At 35.1% G+C, this 7,509-nt stretch overlaps 1 long non-coding RNA gene across 1 annotated transcript; it reads left to right on the top strand.

Moving 5' to 3' along the window:
- The first annotated feature begins 202 nt into the window (after positions 1–202).
- On the top strand, positions 203–7,302 carry LOC128557781 (uncharacterized). The gene is made up of 3 exons (XR_008371381.1): positions 203–805; positions 4,393–4,491; positions 5,914–7,302. It is a non-coding gene; the product is annotated as an uncharacterized LOC128557781 (long non-coding RNA).
- Positions 7,303–7,509: the final 207 nt, after the last annotated feature.

Genomic DNA, 7,509 nt, shown 5'->3' with positions numbered 1-7,509 from the left:
GTATTATAATACGTATAGTCATTAGTGGATTTTAAGGTATATGCTGTCCTCAAATGATATATGATACATAAAATAGAAGTTCAGAATCTTTCAGTACTATATTAAAGTAACAAAAAAAATCTTATTCATTAATGACTGACACTGATTACTTATAAACTGTGCGATATGAATTATTTTGAAGAAATATATGAACGTATTTTTGAGTCGGCTAAACGCTGAAAGCGTTTGACGAGTCCTTGCTATCGCCCGATTTCTCATTCATATTCAATGGCCTCACAACACAGCGAAGTGATGAAGTTCCATTAAATTGTCTCTAATTTCAAAGAGTTCATTGATCGGATGAAGTTCAGTTATGTCAATCCCATTTGCTATGACCAATATACGATGTAATTGTCAAATTTATGACTTGTAATTGTGCAATACTCGAATAAAGCCATGCATTTTCTTCCGCGGTAACTCATTATGCATAAACACGCATAACGATTCTGCGGGATTTGGTAATACATTTGCGCATATGATTATGGTGACTAATTTTATGCCCTTTTGTCGGGTACTTCTGAAAGCATTGGAATGTCTCTTACCAAAGAGTTTACCACATCGATGAAATTCATTTTAAATGACCCGAAAAAGATATGTGCAGTACGTTAATTCTTCCGCGAGACTTCGCGGATGAATCCTAATTACATTCTGGACACTTGTCGGCGAACACGCGTGACCTGTTTATAACAACGCTTCTACGACTTTGCGTGGGTTGAATTTTGCAGTCAGTAAGCGGATAAATTATTTGGAGAAGAAGCTCTTACTGGTTTGTTTAATTACTATTGATTTTAAAAATGATTTTATTTCTTATTTTTTTCGAGAAATAAACAAATCGGCGAAACATTAAATTGTATTTTCTTGTAGTTTTTGAAATCGAAAGTAGATCGTCTATGTTTGACTGCTTTGACGAAACGAAACAACTTTTTTATGAACTGATTTAAATAAGAGCTAATTTTACCGTAAACTTCAATGTCAGATACTGCCAATTGCTGCTAAACTGTCTTCGTATCATCACAATTTGTAAAACATATTGTTGAAACTGGAGATTTAGGAAAATGTAATCGTATCCGGATATAATATTTTGGGTAAATATCGAGCTGTGTGAAATTTTAACATTCAAGTAACAGACATGATAGATATTATTGTAACAGAAATGATTCTAGAATTTATTTTTATAACACATACATAGAATCTATATCAGACTCATGTTCTAGTCCTGAGGCATGATCTGAAAGTAAAAATATGAAGTGACAGTCATTCATACTTTAAATATTGTAATACTTAAAAGAATCTAGGTAATATTTAGAAATTGTAACATAAAAATTTCAGTTAGAAATCGCAACAAAGGCCGTATCAAGGGTCTACATATTCAAAAATTTCTTGTGGTGATACCCCAAACCCTACTTGCAAGAGGGGGTATCCTCTCCCCCCTCCCCAATATTGCCACTTTACAGTTTGATACATTTGCCCTTTTACCACCTGCCACAATGCCCATTTCAAAATCTGACTGCAATTCAAAGCGGGAAGGAACACCCCTCCCCACACCCACCCTGCTACCGACCACGTAAAAATGGCTCAAACATTTTTCAGCCCAGTCTGGGCTTGTCTGTCTACATAATTCAAAATGGATAATTGAAAGTGCATGGACTTGGGGATTATTATCATGGTTTTGAAGGGGCTAACAGGTCTGAAATAGAATAAATGATGGTTTTAACTAAAACAGAACTGCATTTATTAATATCGGTTATCTTTTCCGAAATTGGTAGCTAGTCTGAGTAACTTCCCTTAGTTTCGAATGCGCAATTTTCCCGTCAGTGTAAACATTCGTGACACTATATATTGACACTCAGCAACATTTACATATCTCTAAACGCAAAAGTAAGTATACTTTAAATTCACATCACTTATAATATGATTGAACAATACCTAATATATGACACGGTTATTGCCAGGCCCGTTATCTGTAAAATATCTGAACAGTTCTTTCGTCCATCCGTTAAAAATTGTATGTGGCAATCCGCGCTGTAAAATTTTAATATATAAATTGTCATATTCAAATTTTATCATGTGCGAATATATACCAGCCGATAATTGCCTCTTTTGGCAATGCCGGAGGCAAATGTTTACTGGAAAAATAAATATAGTCATGGGCAGTATCTTAGTGTCAGCTGTCAAACTGTAGTTTGTACTTTCAACATTTTTATTTCTGCGAACCACTCTTCAATTTTAGAGAAATATATTGGGTTTAAATACTTGTATAATGTCAATCTAAGTTTTACTAGGCATCGATTGAATGTTCATTTCATTTATTGTAACAAAATCTCTGTTTAGTTGGGGGAAAAAAACTAAAAACAAACCTAAACTGGTAGACTATACTACCAGTACATCAATCATTAGCCGACTCTCAGGCCCTTCAGGCCTTTGATTTATGTTGAAATTATATAACCAATGAAAGCAAAACAATTGAAGACTCAGTTTGACGGAGTCTATTCTTGATTATGGAACAAAACTGACATTTTATTACTAGGGTAAGTATTTTGTTCTCATTTCGCCATACTAAATGATATAGACGTATCATTTCCGATAATACAGAATTTTATAACATTTTACCTGAATTATGACAATATTGAGAGGAACTATCCCGCTATTTTTGTTGAGGTCACAATACTATAAATAGTTTTCCCTATATATTCTATATAAAACTGACTTTTTTTAATGAGCTACCAAACATAGCTAGACCAATTTTAGAGAACAAATCACTACTGCATTTTAAAGATTATGATACAAGAGGGCCATGAAGGCCCTGCATCGCTCACCTGACCTATTGACCTAAATATCATCAAGATTAACATTCTGACCAAGTTTCATTAAGATATGGTCATAAATGTGGTCTCTAAAGTGTTAACTAGCTTTTCCTTTGATTTGACCCGGTGACCTAGTTTTTGACCCCACATAACCCAGATTCAAACTTGACCTAAAGATCATCAAGATTAAGATTCTGACTAAGTTTCATGAAGATACAGTCATAAATGTGGCCTCTAGAGTGTTAACAAGCTTTTCCTTTGATTTGACCTTGTGACCTAGTTTTTGACCCCACCTGACCCAGATTTTAATTGACCTACAGATCATCAAGATCAACATTCTGACCAAGTTTCATTTAGATACGGTCATAAATGTGGCTTCTACAGTGTTAACTAGCTTTTCCTTTGATTTGACCTGGTGACCTAATTTGTAATTCAACATAACCCAGATTCAAACTAGAACTTGAGACCATCAAGATTAACATTCTGACCAAGATTCATGAAGATACAGTCAGAAATGTGGCCTATACAGTTTTAACAAGATTTTCCTTTGATTTAATCCGGTGACCTAGTTTTTGATCCCAGATGAACCAATATCGAACTCGTCTAAGATTTTATTGAGGGTAACATTCTGACCAAATGTGATTAAGATTGGGCCAAAATTGTGACCTCTGGAGTGTTAACAAGCTTTTCCTTCGATTTGCCTGGTGACCTAGTTTTTGACCCCAGATGATCCAATAGCGAACTCGTCCAAGATTTTATTGAGGGTAATATTCTGACCAAGTTTCATTAAGATCGGGCCAAAATTGTGACATATAGAGTGTTAACAAGCTTTTCCTTTGATTTGACCTGGTGACCTAGTTTTTGACCCGATATGACCCAATATCAAACTCGTCCAATATTTTATAGAGAGTAACATTCTACCAAGTTTCATTAAGATTGGACTAAAACTGTGACCTCTAGAGTGTTAAAAAGCTTTTCCTGTGATTTGACCTTTGAGTGTTAACAGTGAAATTGTTGACGACGGACACAGGGCGATCACAAAAGCTCACCTTTGAGCACTTTGTGCTCACGTGAGCTAAAAACTGACGTAAAACATAGAGAAAAGTAAGGGCCATGTGTCTTCTAAGAGAGATTTCTCTTGTCACATTAAATTACTGTAAAATCACATTAAAATCACACTGCTGTGACCTGGAAGAACTACTCATACTAAAATTCAGTTTCACTTCACAAAATGCGACAGCCTCTCCCAAATTTTCTACCAAAATGTCACAAATACACCTACATGGAAATTTAAACGGAAACCAGCTTTAATTTAGACCTCGCTGACCATGCCAAGTGAAAAATTAGTGTTCAGATACCTGGCAGCCATTACGCGACTAGACCAGAAGTTTCAGTTTCGGAAATATCTTCATTCGATATAGTTGCAAATTTTGACTTAAAAAAATCTGGAGTATAGAAAAAAAGAGTACTTATGGAAAACTTCTGATATTTTGCTCCTGTTATGTATATGTATTTTTAAAAATATTTCATTCTTACACACTGGCCATAGCTTTCGCAGAAGCGGTGGTTCCAACACTGCGGCGTTGGAGGATTCGTCGCAGAAGCAGTGGAGAAATATGGCCAGCTGACTACATTTATGCTGTCATTGGTAAGTTTTCTAATACGTTTTTCACGTTTGACTGAAAACAACCAGTGAGACAGGAGCCCACATGTGTACTCTTCCAGCCACAAACACTTGCTCAGTGCAATTCTTTTTCATTGATGTAAACATTTCTGTACAGTTTGACGAGGGACTGCCGTTTTTGTAGAATTCCCATCCAAAATGGTAAAATCTTGTATAAAGCGTCCTCTGAGCACGTTTGCACCAAATCGTAAGTACAGCACTGTCAAGCAACAATTATTTCTTCGTAATCGGTGAATTTTCATTGCAGGCATATGAAATAATAAACCAAAAATTATTTCAATGCAGTGTGCGACGGGTACACTTGTAACGCATTACGGTGTATCTTGTTTCTTTAATGTTCGTTTTGGACTTTTAACTTATAACAGCATCTTCAAGAGATTTGATTGGGTAGATCCATGAAATCACTCTGACATTAGACAGCAATAGAAACTGAATGTTTAGTAATACTATGCTATTGATCTGCACTTCCGTTCTGTTGATTACATACACATTGTTGATGTTGAGTTGAATTGAGTCACAGCCTAAAACTTGGCCGATTGAACGCTTCGTCTGTATCGTCTAGTTCCGGTAGGATCTCTCAGGTAAAACACTCAGGTTTATGAATTATGTATATATGTCTATGTTTTAAAGTGGTTACGCGAGAAAATTTCTCGGACCACGGGAGCCAAAACGCTTGGTGGCTTCTATGAAATCATTCAGTTCGTTGTTGAGTGCCCGTCGCCATTCTTCGTAGGGGTTATTTTCTTCAATGGTTAGGAAGACTGATATACCTGTCAAGAGAAACATCTCTTTCTTTGCCTTTTCCACGGTGAGGATGCGTACACCGGATATTGCCATTAAATGATAAGGTATTTTCCGAAAACGTGATTATTTTTCGTCAACAAGGTAAGTAAAACCCTGATTTACTATTGTATTACACTACTACAGAAGAAAAGAGCATTACTTTTCATAACTAGATACTGTGTGTATGCTCTTACAAGCGTAAAATGAGTCAATCTTAAGTAGAAATGATAAAATTTGTGATAAAATGATAAAAAGTTTATCATTTGATAAATGCATGCCGTAAACACATTTGTCCCGATACCATAACCTATTTGCATTGTGGGGAAAATCTGAATCGAACGATTTATTTAGTTACATACAAAGAAAAAATGTGCAAAATTTCAGCTTTGTACATGTTCAAATCAGGAGAAATCGGTGATAAATGAGCGTCGGTGGTGTACTGTGTATTGAGTTTTCAAAGTAATATTTGTACTGTGTATTGCAGTTTGGTGTACTGAGTATTGATATTGAAAAACGTGCATATTTTCAGCATTAAGGTCATTAGATAGACAAAGCATGTAGTTCCATTGACCCAAATGATGGAATTTCTTTTTGTGTTTGCAGAAGGCATTAGACTTCACAGCGAAAATAACAAGCACCAGTTTGAACACCGATATTACAGCGGCATGCCAATAGTCACTCCGAGAAACTGTCTAAAGACTAGCCATTGCAGATAAAAGGCACAGCCACGAGTTCAGCCGTGATGTAATATAATAATGTAACACAGGATATGATGATGATAAGAGTGGAAAAGGTCTCTTCGTATAAGAAGAGCAAACATGAAAATATGTTCTCCTTTCACCTTCATACTACAAAGAGACATAAACCTTGGTCAATAAACGACCTTTATCGATTATGGTGCCAATACTTCAAAGGTCAAGGTCGTAAGGGCTTTGAGTTTTTAAAGTGGTTTCTCCTCAATAACCTTAGACTCATTTTGACGTAGAACCCTCAAACTAGTTTCACTTGAAATTTTCTTAAAATAATATTGTCAAAGCTATTTTTATTGTTCTAAATGCATTGTTCTGAAAGGTAATTAGCTCACCACTTTCTTCATACAAAACAAAATGGGCACCATATGCACTGAGCAATTTGTTTTAGAAGAACAGTGCCATGTGTTATCTTGCACACTTCATTTGCAAGATATATGTCATTTCTATGCAAACAGTTCGTTATCATTATTATGTGATCAACTTCCCCGTTAACCAAAATAGTATATTTGTTGTCAAGGTCAACTTCCAACTATAACAAACGATCGGGAACTGACTTGAAGATCATTCCGATTTTTTCATGTATTCAAACTGTTGAATGTAAAATGTTTATGACTTTTGGTTTTAACATATTTATTCCCAACAATATACTTAACTATATTTATATACTAACATTACAAGTACAGTTGATGGAAAGGATAAGAAAGAAAGACAAATCTTATAGAGTTCTTTTACTTTCTTATCATGATCTTTGCTATTTTATGAATTTGTGTTTAAGTTTCAAGTTTGTTTCATAAATATTACAATGTACATGACTATTTGTTCTTTATCAAAGTAAAAGATGGCTTTTACAATATTGCTTGTCAAATAATGTTTGGTAAAATAAATATGTCACAACAGAACCTATTTCAGTATCAATGCAATGCCCCATCTTATGCGAACTCTAATGTACACTCATCACATTTATGCAGTAATTAGCTACTTCTTATAATGTCAATAAGTATTTGTCTGTTTGCTTTTCTCTTTCCTCTTAATTTAGCGTCAGAAATGCGGACCCTGTTATGCAAGCAGTTGTATAATTGTAAAATCATTGGAAGAGTTATAAGCCTGCTCTTCAAAACAACTTGCAGTCTTCACTATACCTCATATTAACCAAGTTGTCGATGAAAACATTTTGCGACGTCAAAAAATATAGGCAACTATAAAATCACTTAAAGAAAACGTTTCTTGGCAAACAAACTAATTAAAGCTATTTATTCATTCATCTATTTTGTCATTCTTTCATCGACTGTGTAACAATATTCTCCGAAAACCTTGTCTGTCCATGGAATTGCACTCTGTGTAACATTGAAAGTTCCAAGTAAACCGCCGTGCATGTGTCTCTAGATTATATTTTTGTACTGGTAGCATTGTGTAAATGTTAAGCTAGATGGCGTGGTAGGTAGCATAC

Source organism: Mercenaria mercenaria, chromosome 6 (assembly GCF_021730395.1).
Source record: "Mercenaria mercenaria strain notata chromosome 6, MADL_Memer_1, whole genome shotgun sequence".
Lineage (NCBI taxonomy): Eukaryota > Metazoa > Mollusca > Bivalvia > Venerida > Veneridae > Mercenaria > Mercenaria mercenaria.
The sequence above is the reverse complement of the archived record's forward strand: the minus strand, read 5'-3'. Positions and strand labels throughout refer to the sequence as shown.